We start from the raw sequence: 16,051 nt of genomic DNA on the forward strand, positions 1-16,051 counted from the left end.
ACTCCACTCCCTACCTCGATTTTTCCTCTATTTTGTTTTCCATGTGCTCTTTGCTTTTATCACCCTAGCCCAGCCCCCATGTAAAGTCCATTTCACTTCCTGATTCCCTCTGCCTGTTGCATATTGTCTTTCACCCTCTCTACTTGTATCTTGTTTGGTCCCTCATTTGGTCAAAGCATTTGAGTTTTTTATAGCAAGTATTATTAACATGTATGTAACTTAAAGTGTAAGTTCCTCTCTAAAGGAGCCTCATAACAATTCAATTTGATTTCTTGAAATTATGAGAATATTATTGTCCATTGTGAGAGAGGTTTAATACGTCATTTATAGTACATAAATAAATTATTTTGTATACCATAAATTATGGTAATCTGTCAGTTAAGTTTGTGGGCAGTGGTAGCTCAGTGGTTAAGGTACTTGACTAGTAATCATAAGGTTGCTGTTTCAAGCCCAAGTGCACCTGTTGCCCCCCTGGGCAAGGCCCTTAACACTCAAGTTGTACTCAGTCATAATTGTAAGTTGCTTTGTCTAAAAGTGTCTGCCAAATTCCATAAAATGTAAGTTTAGACAAGAAAGCTAATGACTTTGCGTTTGTATTTTGTAGCAGGTATGGCTCTGCTATTATTTCTGAAAATATCTCATTCTTTTCACAAATTCACAAAATCTTTCAGTCACAGATAAAAGGAATTTGTACATATCTGAGTTGAAACAAGAAGCAGGATAAACGACTAATGTGAAGAATTTGCAGTGAGCACCATGGCACACAAAACAGCAAGGCAAACTGGAGTTAAGTGGCCGTCGACGATGACGACATGTCTGCACGCCTTCACTTCTGACAACTCTAACTTCTAAATGCCTTTGAGAGTTGGGCAATTATTGTAAACAAGATCGAAATTACTTTCGAGACATCCTCTGACAGTCGAGCTTTTGGAGCTCATCATTGAGGCTTTATATGTCTCTGTTCCCTTCACCTGTTAATCAGCAGCGCTTTCTGACGGCGTGAGGCGGACTGATGAGGAGCATCAGCTCGGCATCCTCGTACAGTAATTGCGCCGGTCCTTACGCTTCGCTATGCTCTGAAGAGTCGATAAATGAGAGAGGAAGTCAATAAGCGACCAAGACAGACAGACGAGCGAGGCAGACAATTTCAGGCACAACCATTCAAACCATGTGCAGCAGCCAGAGATGCAGAGAAACCTACCGTAACTGTGTGCCTGGGTCAGCGAGGACCATGTGAGGGTGTCAGGCTGTAAGAGAAGATGCAGTAAATGCTTTCTGGATGGCACTTGCCTTTGAGGTTTTAGTCAATTAGATAGTGAGCATTCAACTGTCATTCATCAAGCTCTGTTAGAGCTATTTCAGCCACTGAAATTCTGGCTTCATTTACCCCTTTATGGAGAAATCCATCTCTTGTGCTGAAGAGAGTTAAGTTTTGACTCTCTGGGGACTGACATTCTGGTATGGCCTGCATGACACCTTACACACATGACACACGAATGAAGTTCATGGAGATGAGACTACATGCCGGGAATGAAAGATGTTGGAGCTGTCTGTTCAGTACCTGTCACAAACAGCACCACGGACAGTACCACAGCGTTCAGAGTCATTGCGATGGATATTTCATATTCTAGTGACCCCCCACTCTGTAAGGTCCCAGACATTGAATCTCACATAGAGAGTCCATTCTTTTCTCCCCAATAAAAAATAATATTCAGCAAATCACCTTTTCTGCTTTTTTTTGTCTGCTCTGAACTCCGAAATGGGGACATTGTCACCAACATGTAACTGAACTAACCATGTAAGAACTGAAAAGAAAAGAAACTGAAAAGAGCTAAAGCCATGTCAGAGATGTGACCCACAGGTGAGCCCTGTTCCTCACAGCGTTGCACTGCTTTTCACAGGTTAGGACCCGTTTGCAACAAAACACTTACAACCGCCGGTGTGTGTACAGCTGCTAAAGGATCACACATGAGGAATGTGATGATCACAGACTTCTGTTCTCCACAGAAACAGATATCTGCCACATCCCAGAGACAATTGTAAACTCTCTTAGGTGTGAAATTCACACTGATTTTATAAAAAGTAGGGTCGCTGCTGTCAGTTCACATAGAAAGCATCAAATAGGTTTGCCTTAACCTGCTTTAAAATATGCCCTGAAATATATACTCTCACATGTAAGATATTATTAGCTCAAGTTAACAAATTCTTGAGCAGGCTGGGTAACTTGGTTAAATGGCTGAATTTACCTGAACAAACAAAATGATCATTTTCTAAAATGAACACAGTTGTATTAACCTAATGGAGTGTGACTTGAGTGGGCATAATTTTAGTAATACTTTTATTCAGAAAATTTCAAGTTTCAAGATTTGTGTTTTTACATCATCATTTATGCATGCACACACAGACACAGACACAGACACAGACACACACACACACACACACACACACACACACACACACACACACACACACACACACACACAGAAACACACACACATCCACACCCACAGGCATATACTCACAGATTGTGGGATAACCATTTTTTATTTTCTGTTCTTTTTAGCATTACAAGCTTGATCTAACAGGCCATTACACATGACTTTGATACCGACCTGTACAGGTCTACTAATGGGCTCTTCTAGCATTGCAATGCATTCCTAATGAAGACGAGAGTGCTCTATTCATAACTGTTAGCCTAGAGATTCGCCTGCTTTAAAATTTTCATGGATGCATTGTAGGGACAGAGTTAAATTTTCGATGTAATCATATTATAGATGAACTTACTAACTAAAGGCCATTGAATTACCTCAGCAAGTTTTAAGAACTCATAAGGGATCCTATAAACATTGGATCTGGTGCCAAATGGTACAGCAGAAGAGGGAAAATTTGATTTATGCATTAGTAAAGGATGGATATGAACAGATGTGATGATTCTCTATAAAGTGGAAGTTTTTGCAATCATACAAAGAGCTTATTTTAAGGTTTTATTAATTTAGAATCCATTAGGGATCATAAAGGTGAAGTTTTACTAAAGGTATAATGTTGAGGAGCTCTAAGGATGAAGAAAATAATTCCCTCGAAGTTTACTGGAGCACATGACCTATAGTAGCTATGCTAAACTATAGCATATTACCAGTTTATGTGTTTTCATTTATTAAGGGGGATTTCATGCATATTACATAATTAGAAATGCAATTCCTCATTGCAAAGAATTTGAGCAAGTAGTCCAATATAGATGTATATTGACTTTTTTTCAAACTGGTAATTTGTAATTATATAATAGTAATTCATAATTCATATTGCTCACAATGTTTATTGGTTTTGTAGGAGTTTTATGAGTTAGATGCATAAACTGCATTTTAAAGCAAAGACAGATGGCACTACATTCTCAATCACACTACCCTCTCCATCACACCACACTCTCCATCACACTATATTCTTCATCACATTACATTCTCCATCACACTATCTTCTCCATCAACACCATTCCCTCCATCACATTACCCTCTCCATCACACTATGTGCTCCATCACACTACCCTCTCCATCAAACTACATTCTCCATCACACTACATTCTCCATCACACCGTCCTCTCCATCACATTACCCTCTCCATCACACTACCGTCTCCATCAACACCATTCCCTTCATCACACTACCCTCTCCATCATAGTACTCTCTCCTTCATGAGGTGACACTCTTTGTCACATTTGCTTCTTTGGTTTAATGGTCAGTGCACATATTCCTTGTCTGGAAGGCCTGAGTTCAACGCTGCATGTGACCTCTGCCTTCACTGCACTTATCTTTATAGGGCTTGAATGGAGGCAAGGCTCTAATGTAATGTCAAGAGCAAACATGGCACAACAAGGAAGAGGTAATACAACCAATCAGCTACAGCAAATACGTCATTTACATTTACAGTGAATTGTGCTGAGACTGTAGAAACTGTTTAGTGTAGTCCACAACAGTTTCTTTCCTTTTCTTTTCTTTTCATGTGTATGGTCCCAGCAAGAACATCTCACTGGTCCAGAACCATTACACCGAATATCCAAAAAAAAAATTAAATATATTAAAATAGATGCGCCACTCTCTCTTGGTCAGCAGGCTAAAAATAATTATAGAAGTCATCTAGAGATTGAATAAGCTCAATGTTCATAACCCATAAGGCTAAACCATTTGAGTGGTTTTGCTATTTTGCTTATTCCTTTCTACTGTGGCAGACTCCTTCAAGGGCTCCCAAGAAGCTTCTATGTTCCATTAAATATCTGTTTGATGTGCAAATTTGTATAAAAGTGTACGTTGCTAGGAGAACCTTAATAAACAGACATGGAGAGATATGTTTACCGTACTCATTCCAGATTTAGTTTTGCCTCAAAGGGCCATAATTCTGTATTTGAGGACAGCTTAAACATAGCAAGATGGGACAAGAGGTAGTAAGTTAATGGACTTTTTCCATTTGCTTTACTTTCTTTTTTGCTTTATTCTTTTTTTTTCAGAAATTCTCTCTTCAACTTACCCTTTAGTGACAATTTACAAGTCTTTCCAGTAAGATGCGAGAATTTTGTATTTTCTGCCATTTTGTCCCCAGTTTTACATTGTAGACCACTGTTAACTCATAATTTGAAGTATCATGAGCACCATCACATGTGAAAATACCTTTTTTTTTTTTTTAGCTCTTACACCCTACTGCAGCAATGGGTCCAGTGGCTCTCAGTAAACATAATTTCCTGTCATTCTTCCTAATGCTGACCAAAGCCAGTAAAACCCTCAAAAACTAGCCTCATGGACTTGTGAAATGGGAAGAAATTTTAAAAGTTGATGATGGCCACAAACATGTATGGCACACTGAACCATTAGATCTATGGTTTGGTCTTGCTTGAAGCACTTGGCTTGGTGTAACTAGAAGCAGGTTTATAAAGCAATAAAGCACCAGAGTCTTCAAATAACTTGTAACTAACACATAACACCATTATTACGCATTTCTTATTAACCTTTCAAACCATTCACTTGATGTAATGGGCCTTTAGTGCTGGATTAACCTTTTAAGATATCTGTTTGCATGAGATTTCCCAGGGCTATAGTTTTACTTCTGAAGGCCACTTACAGTAAAGCAAGGCTGAGTGGAGGATTGTTATTGGGTGACATTATTTAATGAGTGACATATGCAAAGCTCATTTCTGTGGGTGGATGGTAGGCGCTACCACAAAGCTGCCTTGAAGGTGGTCCTTTTCCAAGGAGACTGTTAGATGGCTGATTTGATCCTGGCAAGCATCCACACTTTTCTTCACAGTGGTGGCATGGCTTATCTCATGGGGATTAGACTGCTACTGAGGCACTATGAGCTCCCGTTCTGAAAATGTGTGTGTGTGTGTGTGTGTGTGTGTGTGTGTGTGTGTGTGTGTGTGTGTGTGTGGGAGCGGCAGGGTTTGCCACATAGTGTGTGCAGTCTTACACATCTCAACAACTGCTACACCAAAAAAAGAACCATATTGGTTTAGAGGCATGGGGTATGTTTGCTTGTATGTATGCGTGCATCTGTGGAAAGTGTACCAGGGTTTTCTTATCTGACATTGTGACGTTGCTTCTTGTGACACAAAACAATCTATAAAAAAAGTGAGAATTTGAAATCTGTAAATACAAAAGTATCTTGTTATATTGAGGAGCTGTCAAAAGATGAGTCACTGCATGCCAAGAAAGTCTGAGTGAACATTTATGCCAGGGAATGATTCAGATGGCAACTGACAAACTGAACTCTCTAAATGAGGTCAAGTAACAATGTCACCAACGGTGACAGGTCAATGTAAACACTCCTTGATTTATTATTTATGACCTGTATACTAATTAAAGCACTTATTATACTTCTATATGGATTACTTATCCTGTATGTCCTTTTCTGCCACAAAACCAAATGTATCACTGCATTTTGGCACAAAGATCATTGAGAGATTATAATCGCTTTTATCATGACACTCTCACTGATAAACTGATCACAAAGGTTTGATGCTTATGGAGAACTTTATCTGTTTTATCATCTGCACATCCTCCAAGTCTTGTAATCACGTCTAAAAAGCCTTGTAGGTGATCCTGAGGTGGTCTTGAGCATCAATGCACATGGATATCTCCTCCATGTATCCCCTTTTGGACGTGTGTTATGAAGGACAACATCATGAAAGCAATGGCAACAGATGTTCATAGCCAGAGCGTTTATTTCAGGGCAAGTTTTACGGTTCATTGTATCCTCCTTGGTTCACAGATGTGGGATCAACTCACCCTGACAGGTCTTGCTATGTTCCCAGAAGACTTGAGAAAAAAACAGAAAAAAAGTCAAAAACCATGCCAATAGTGTTTCTCATTCCCTGCATCATGAGAACAAGTGCTGCAGCAAGATACATTTCTCTATTCTGCCTTCATGGCAGGGATAATGTTAAACTTTGGACTTTAGATGGAAAATGGGTTGTCTATGGTATTGCAACATCTCTCTTTCAAAACTGAACTAATTGCATAATTTATTTAAAGCAAGCAAATATCATCCTTTGCTCTATTTTTCAGTTTTAGTAATAAGCCTTGTTTATAAAACTCTCCTAGAGAAAAGGATCACAATGAGAAAATTCACCTGGAAAAAAACAAACAAACTTGACAATTAGGCATGTCTTAAGGAACTTCCACATTTACTGTGTATACAATTTGATACTTGACTATTTCATTAATCACTTCTTGGTCCCAGAAAACTGACTGTCACTTGATGTCACCAGGACAGAACTGTTTTATTTATGTTATGGCTGCTTAAATATTTTTTTTGTTTAATGTAAACTCCTTCTGGCTGAAAAAAACATGGTAAATTGATAAAACGTGTAGCACCGTGCCTAAACAAATGCCGAGTAGTGTGTGTATATGTACGTTCAATAATAAAGCAATTTTAAAAACACATTTATGATTTTCATTACTGCAATAAAAAGGGACAGTAAAATGAGAGATCTGGGGCTTCAGGTCATCCGCAGAGAGGATGATAAAAAGGATGAACTGTGGGATCTGACCATAGTTTATAACTACATATAACTACATATAAACTATGTTATTGGATCACCATATATATATATATGGTATATGTCAGTAAATGACACCTCTGGCCATTGAACGGGGGCGTTGTCCAGTTTGATGGAGGCAGACTGGATCGACCCGTAGTGCCTTAATTTCTTTCTACATGATGTAAAAGCCAGCATGGTGTTGTTAATTTAGTCTATTAAATTGGTAATTTGTATTTTGTATTTACCATCAGTACTTGTATTATCAGTAAAATCAAAGGGGCTGTTTCCACCCAGAAAGGGGTGGGGCATTATGCAAAGGAAAAGTACCCAGATGAGTTGCTCTCATCTGTAGAACTTGTTTCTGTTCAGATAAAAAATTGACTTAGCTATCTTGATTTAATGTATTCATTACAGCTGTCAAAATCAAAAGAAGTCAATAGCTTTTGCAGCATAACATTCAAATTGACTGCTTGTGGTTAAAATATAAGGGGCCAAGACATGCTGAAGTGCCTTAGAGGATGACATATACTTTTTACTACAAAGAAGACTTTCCTTGTCTCAACTCCTTGGCTCAATATGCACTCTTGAGTTTGTGTATTTGATTTAGCACTTCTTGGAGCCAGAGATGATCTCCTCACTGTCATTTGGCTGTCACAAGGACAGCAGTGTTTCATGGTGTGCCAGGGCCATAAAACACTTGTATGTATATTTTAGAAGATTCAGTGGGCCCTACATTGGTGCATCTTGTAATCCAGTCATTCAAAATACATTTCTAAATATCTGTTTTTTATCTCTCTTCTCGCTCCTACACAGAGGGAGGCAGACACATGAGAGATTGACACACATGCATGGAAACGAGGCTAGCAGTGTCAAGTATCTTTTCTGTTATTTAAAAGTACACTAATTTGACTAATGTTTAATACTGAGACAGCTTCATACCCATCTATATAAGAAATATGTTCCCTTTTTCCCACTGTGGATTTGTTTTTCTCAAAACATGTGCATGTGATTAGTAAAAAAGTAGAAATATGCTCCTGAAAATGTATGACTTTCTTCACTTTCCTTCTGTTGCATGGTGTTACTTCAGGGTAACAGACCATTTCCCCTTACCATTACACACACAAAAAATCTCAGCATATACACAGGTTCCACCTCTCCAGCTGTAGGGCTGTAGACATCGGTGCCAGTGGCAGTGGCAATACAGTCCTTTATTCTATGGAACCAGTCCTTTAAAATGTTCTGTGATAACTGGTTCTGCAGTGCTGACCTGCAAGTCCATCTTGAGAAAATGAAAATCCACAGCACTGGAACAGTACGACCAAACCGGTTGGCAGGATGCACCTTTATGGATGTCAGAGAAAAGCAGAGAGAAGGGAAGAGGGAAGCTAAACATGATGATGTCTAGCTGGGAGCAGTGAAGTATTATGACAATCGAGGCGTTATGTTGTTGAATATATATGCAGCAGCCCTTCCAACCTCTATGGTCCAAAGATGTGACGAGAAGCACAAAGAAATAGTTCGATTTAAACGTCCCAATGTTATATCTGAATGCAAACAAAAGCATGGGTAGAGTAGACCTCCTTGACTCTCTCACTGAGCATTACCACACGAAAATAAGGTCCAAGAAGTGGTACCACTGCCTGTCCTTCAGATGATGGATGTCACAACATTGGAAGCATGCTTGCTCTACAGAAGAGAGTGCACTTGCTGTGGCCTCTTGAAGAAGGAGCAACTAACTAATCTTACTGGAATTCACACCTGAGGTGGTGAACTGTCTCTGCAAACAACAAAAGGTTTGCAGCAAGAGGGGAAGGCATTCACTGAGTGTCAAGGCCGGCATTGAAGAGAAACCTAAAAAAGGTCAGATTGCACCCATGCCAACTGATTCTGTCCAACTGGATACCACAGACCTCTGGCATGTCTACTGTAAAAACAGGCAGATGCACATTCCCGGGATGTGAGGGCATCATTAATGTTCAGTGCACCAAGTGTGGAGTATTTTTGTGTTTCACAGCTGAATAAAACTGCTTTATGGATTTTCATACACAGTGAGGTTTTACAATGTGAATTTAAGTAAGACCACATCATGAAGCAGTAATGGCTCTTTATGTGTTTTATGACCTGATCAGAAAATGTTTCTGATTTTCAGAATAAGGATAATACTGTTTTCTGTGTTCAAATATTTAGGTTTTGTACTATGTGAATGTTATTGCAAAATATATTTAATAGTTTTAAAATGTTATTCCTTTGTTGCACAATGTTGCTTCAAGGTAACATACCTCTACTTTAATAAATATAAGATGATTTTTTCACAAGTCTAATTTTTAAGAATTTGTAAGATGTTCATTAATATAGCAAGTGTTACAACAAAAAAAGGTTATGCATCTTATGCTACATGAAGAGCACCTCAAAATGAAACTGTAATATTTTTTTTTTAGAATTTTCAAAGAAACTCATGATAATGTGTGTATGTTAAACATTTACACTGACCAAGGGATTCTGTCTTTATTAATAAAGAAAGAGGTAGAAAATGGAGAAGAAACAAGATCTATAGGCACTGCAATCCTGAGAATTTTGCCGATATCCCACTGTGACTCCTTGATGCATAAAAAAAGGGTTGCTTATAAGAATGGTGCTGTCAGCATTTTGCCAGGACTCAGAACTCACAGCATGTACTCTGGGAAGGCAGTATTTCATTATCAAATCAGACTGTGCTGACATTTATTAAATTTTTAATCAAAAGCTGAAAAATATGGCCTACCACCTACCTCTACCTTCAAAATGTTCTTAATTTATCACAGAAATTACATACAATAACATTTAAGATGCAATTTAATTTACTTTACATGTACTATAAATATATACATGTGCAAAACCCTTACAGAAAACTTTAATTGCAGGATAAGACAATAAGATTTAGTGGGTGCTTTATAATTGTGCATTTTGTAATCCAATCATTCAAAATATGTTAACACATATTTCACTCCCAGCTTCTGAATAATCTATCCCTTCCTCTAAAGCCCTGATTGTAAATAAGATAGGCATGTCCTCCCCCCCTCACACTTTCTCACTCTCTCATTCTCCCTAATCTACATTTTCCATAAACACCATTAGAATTGTTCAGTCAGACAGACATTGGGCTTTGTTAAAGTGCTCAGCTTGTTGCTAGCTGGTTAGATTAGAGAAAGTCGGCAAACCACAAGGTCTGCGTGTAGCAGGCAGAGGGATTATCGATCTTCTCCATTGATTTTTATCCAGAGGAAGGAGGATGGATCAGAAATAAATAATTCCTATTGCCTGCCCGAGATGACCACGTGCATGTGTTCCTTTGAGACAAAGGAATTGTCGAAATACTATAGCAAAATCATCTGTTTCAGGTTGGAGCTTCATAGCATTGCACCACATGTCTCTCGGCACTGGCTGTAGCTCACTTACCGTTACATGTTTTGGCTTTAGCACAAAGTCATGTGCCGATCGATGCGAAAAAAATTCAGAAGAAGAGGCAAAATGTGAGCTGATGACTCAGCCTTGGGAGCCGTGGAGGCTGCCAGCTCAGTCTGCGATCACGCTCTCACTTGTGATTGCCTCGCACAAACCGCATATAAGCTGGCATTATTAACGAGCTGGGGTCAGGTGCCAGCTTGACAACTCAAGGTGAAAAACCTACTGAGCCTTCGTATCTCTGACTGATATCCCCTTTGTGAGAATTAGACTGGGCCTGTATGTGTACTGTTTATTTGGCAAGCAAACAATGTCATGTTTGAAATCTCCATTCCATGACTGAACAGTAGAATGCGCCGAAACTCTTATAGAGTTCTTCATCTGTAGATCTCTTTTATAACACTAATATCACTTTTGCACATGTTCATATTAATGGTTAAAACAAAGAGTAAATTCAGGAGTAACAAGCCACATTTTTAAAAAAGTTTTTCTCAGTTTCTCTGTCTGTTCTTACCATTAGTTTCATTAAGGCTGACAAGACCCTGAGAGCTTTCCAGATTTGCAAGGTGCTGATACCAAAGAATGGGTAACTTCTAAACTTCCAGCAAGACGTGAATGTCATTCACAGTTAATTGTCTAGGCTCAACTACATTTTGCCTTTAACAATTAAAGTGTACTTTTATTAGCTTGGTTTAATTACGAAGAGCGACCCACATTAGCATTTTAATGGTCTACCTTCATTTCTCAATGGAAACAAAAGAACCTAAAACTCACCCAACCCAGCCAGTCCTAGGCATTTCACATGCAGCAAGCATCCAAGGAATGCTTGACAAAACCAGATAATTAAATCAAGTCCTAAATGATTATATCTTAATGCTCCATCAGGTGGGTGAGTTCTCCACTTTTTGGTCCACAAGAACACAGAAGATATGTGTTTATCCAAAAGCATTACAAAAAACAAAGGGATTAAAAACACCAATCACACATCACATGGTATTGTGTTTTAGCAGAGCCTAAAATTGCAAGCCAAGCCTTGTGTTGCTACCTCTTACTATTCACCTTAGTGTCTTTTGTCCTCTTTGGATGAGTGAATAAATGACAGGAAATAGCAGAGTGGTTCATTTGCTGTCATACCACATTAATATTTGTTCATTTGCTGAAATGAACTGATCATACCTCGGTCTGAATTAAGATACAATGCCAGTGAGTGTTTACTGTGCCATAGATAACAAATCTTCTGCTTATTGAAAAATAAGACATTTGACACTTAAGTTTTAAAGCCTTGCAGCTATCAACCTAATTGCGATGGTGGCAGGGCGGGAACACGACATGAGTGCGAGTAAGGAGTGTGTTTATTCTCCATCGAGCAAGTAAAGAACTAAAAACCACAACAGCAAGCTGGCTGTAAGCAAACAGGAAAGAGTAGGCAAAACAAATACGCTGGCAGTAACAAGTCGCTGCTCATCAGTGACACAGATAAACAGTCTTAGCTTCAGCACATCTATGGCACTGTATTGGTGAATAATGCACAATGCTGGAGGAATGAAGGCTTTAAATAAGGGAGATTAAAAAAATGGCATAGGTGCACGTGATTAGTAATCAGGTGATTAGGAGCAGGACAGGTGCAATGTGTGTGTGTGTGTGTGGGGGGGGGGGGCGAGTGCCTCAGGTTGGGTGCTCAGCACACGATGACAATTCAAGACCATACTTTTCAGGATATAATGTAGCACACATAGCAGATATATAAGCTTAAAGGAAAGGTTGTAATGGAGCAACATAACTATAGACTAAAAATAAAATGAAAATGAAAATGAGAATTGAAAATAAACATAAAGATGAATTGATTAGCAATGTTTCTCAGCATATTGTTTTTCAGAAACTTAATGGTGACTCAAAACTTTGAAAGAAACATCTGTGAGGGGGTCAACTTCTTCTGACACCCACCACACAGCTGGTGTGCCATTTCCCTTTGCAATCAAAACACCTATATTCCTAACCAGAATCAGACCTTACCAGAAACACATAACCTCTTCCTCTCCTTAATCAAGACTCACCCTTCATTTTCCCAATTATAAGCAATTGTATGCTTAAGATAGCTCAGCTTCTTGTGATTAAGGATGCTTGATTAGATGAAATCAAGTATTGTCTGATAACATGATACAAAGGAGCTTATGAAATGACCATGTAAAGCACCATGTACACCATGTGCTCTTGGAATATTTAGAACTTTGATTACTCAAATAGCCTTGAACAATGAATGACTACTGATCCATTCAGAAACCCATGGACAAACTGAATAATTTATACAATATTTTTGCATTCTTTGCTAATTTTTCCAGCATGAACACAGGGATCCAAGCTTCCCTTCAATTTTGCACTTATTTTTCACTCACCCAAAACTTAACAAGAGAACAAAATAGATGCAAAAGCAAAAATAAAACCCCAAATACCCCGAAAAAGCACCATAGTGCTTGCTGGAGGTTGGTATATTTTGATATGTTTGTGGTAATTCTCACCTAGTGGGCCATGCTGTATGCTGACCTTTAAGACAAAGAAGTAACACACACTAGAGTGCTTGGGCCTGCAGAAAGGTTACTAGAGCAGGAGTGGTAATTGCTTGCCAGTGTCTTAAAGCACCTTTTGATGTGACCCAGCAACATTGGTTATTGAGTGTTTACCTTGCTTTATGGACCAGGCCTTCAAGCATGAGTACTGTATCTGTGTCTTTCCCCAAAAGATCCAGATGCTGAGATTGTGTAAGAACACATTACACAGAAATATAAATAACATCAGATTATAGGATGGTGTCAGATGACTTAAAGCTACAATACATTCTTTATGTTCTTTATTTCCTTACATTCTGCTTTTATAAACCCTTTTTTCTTGATTCCGTGGAAGGTGAGAAAATATTCTCCTTTTCAAGCAGGTCTGGAGGGAAGGAACAACTCAGAGGAGGGATTTCTCAGTTGCAGTGCAAAGCAGCTTGGACTTGCCATCCTTCCTTTCCTATGGTTACCTATCAGCAACTGAACCAGCAACCGTCTGATTGCTCATTAGTAGTTCTTACCTCAGCACCACCTACTGGACAAATAACACTATTGCCGTATAAATGTATGATCTGAATCACAGCTCCTTGTATATCAAAACAGTGAAATAGCATGTATGTAACTATGCTGTGCTCAAAATATACTGCCATTTATGTCGCCACCCTTTACTTCCATGGCAGCTCTGCACATTCTCAGCATTCCCTATAGCAGTCATAGCAGCCACCTATGACACTTTTCCATTGGTCTTGAAGAAGTTCTCCCATGTGCTGAACACTTGTAGGTTAAGGGGCTAAGGTTTTGGCAGATGTGGCATCGAAAGTTAATTTAATTCTTTTAAATTTTATTAAATTATTGTTTATTTTAGTCTATATATTAATTCCAAATAAATAGTTATATCAACTGTTACTGTTTATGTTTATCTTAAAAACAAATGTAACCATGCCTTTAAGAATATGAAAAACATATTCAGTTAGGTGTGCTGTCTGTCATCGCACAATGTTCTGCAATCTTTAAACTGATCGATTGGCCAAGTTCTCAGAGCTGACTGTCATGCCACCTCAGGCGATCAACAAAGCACTTGGCAAGATATTATTTCAAAGTAATATTAGAAAATTGCTAATAAACTATAGCCATGAAGTCAATAGGGCAACTCAATATTGTGCATACTGATGCCTGCTGCAGCTTGGACAGGGAAAGCACTTAGCTTTTCAGTGAAAGCTCCCTCCAAACTTATGCTATTTATACCTGCTTCTCCAAGTAAATGTAAACTGCATCACACCACATTTGCCCGGATGAAAAATGCAGAGTGTAAATGAAGTGAGAGACTAAAAAGCTAAGGAATGAGAGATGGATAGAAATGTAAAAAACATCTTGCCCTTTTATATTTCCCTTTCCCTATCTCATTATCAAAAGCCAAACAAGCGAGCCATTTTGAGGCAAAATTAGCAAAGTATTAGCTCATTTTTAATAAGCGCTACACTGTGGTTTCATTTCCTATGTGTCAGAATGGATTAGATGAGAAGCGTATTAATCTTGAACTGAGGTAATTTGAACTGATCCTGCTGCTCTATCTCCGCTCTGAAAACAATGAAAAATCCATTAGTGAATAACTTGCCATCTTGAGCAGAATTAAAAATCCACAGTGAGGTCGGTTGCCAGCATTACAGGGTCCAGTGTGTCTTTGTGGGAGACTGTATTAGTTACACCTTCTGAGGTTAAAGCTAGGGCTAATATCCTTCCGTGGTTTTCTCGCTTAACAAAGCATGTTTTTTAGTGGCCCTGTCAGACTTCCTGCTGGGCTTATGAACATGGGGACTCTTTTTATCAAGATGCTCTTGCTAATGAAGTTAGGAGGTGACATATTAACCTCATAGAACTGATGTGAAAAGGGTTTGATTGAGTCCTTTTACTGGCTAAGAACACCGGTGTGCACGACTACTGTTGTGCACGGTTACTGTCGTGTTAAAAACAGTCTTGCATGATTTTTTTTCACACCATCAGCATTTCTTCACAGGATATGGTTTTTCACAGTATTATATTGATCACAGTGATATCACATTAATTATCACTTTTTTGACATTGGCAGGAATTCTGTAACTACTGGATGTTGAAAGTAAAGCCTCAAGCTCCCTCTTCTCCTGAATAACTTAAAATGTCCTTCAGAACTATTGGTAGCCTTGATGAAAATGAACATAAAAAAGAAAAGAAAGCATGAACAACCTACCCTTAGAGTGAAATAAAATTATTTTTTTAAAAAGCATAAGAATTTATTTTGTCATGTCAAGTATGTCATTGGCACTCTAATATTTGCACATTCTATCTGCCAGAATTGCAGCAATGAATATTTTCTTATACTGCTTGATTATCTGAAAACACATAGAGATTTGAGATCATTCAGTCTTTGAGTCTTTGGGCCTCATTCATAGACTCATTTTTTTTCTTACCTCACATGAGTTTCTTGTAGGTCAAGAGACAGAGACTGCAAAGGTTTATTCTGTGGTCATTTTGATGGACTTAGAGGGATGCTTTAGATTATTGTCTTACTGGAAGATTGAACCATGACCCCATCTTAGACTCAAGGCAGACACAGCCAGATTATGAATGACATTCATTTAGGATTTGATGGGGTCCATGACGTCAGGTATCCTAACAAGATTTCCAACAGCTCAAAAGCAACATACTATCACTGCCCAACCATTGCACCTGACAGATTGGGATTACGTTCTTTTCTGTATGAACTTGCCTTGATTTTTTTACACTAATCACATTTGATGTTTCTTGCCAAAACCTCTGTTTTTCAGATCTAACCACGTCAGTGTTTCAGTGATGTTTAGCAAACTCTAGGCACGTACATTTGTGGTTTGATGCTATCAGATAATTTTTTCTGGGAAGCTTTCCAAGTTGTTTGCTGGCGTAGAGGTAGCACCTAATTGTAATATAGGAGTCTATGTTGAAATTGTCCAATTGTTATTCCTGGAGAACATTTTGTCTCTAAAATCATCCCCCTTGTTATATTCTAGGGAAAGTTACACTGGGATCA

Source organism: Electrophorus electricus, chromosome 5, assembly GCF_041902795.1.
Source record: "Electrophorus electricus isolate QZ-2024a chromosome 5, ASM4190279v1, whole genome shotgun sequence".
NCBI lineage: Eukaryota > Metazoa > Chordata > Actinopteri > Gymnotiformes > Gymnotidae > Electrophorus > Electrophorus electricus.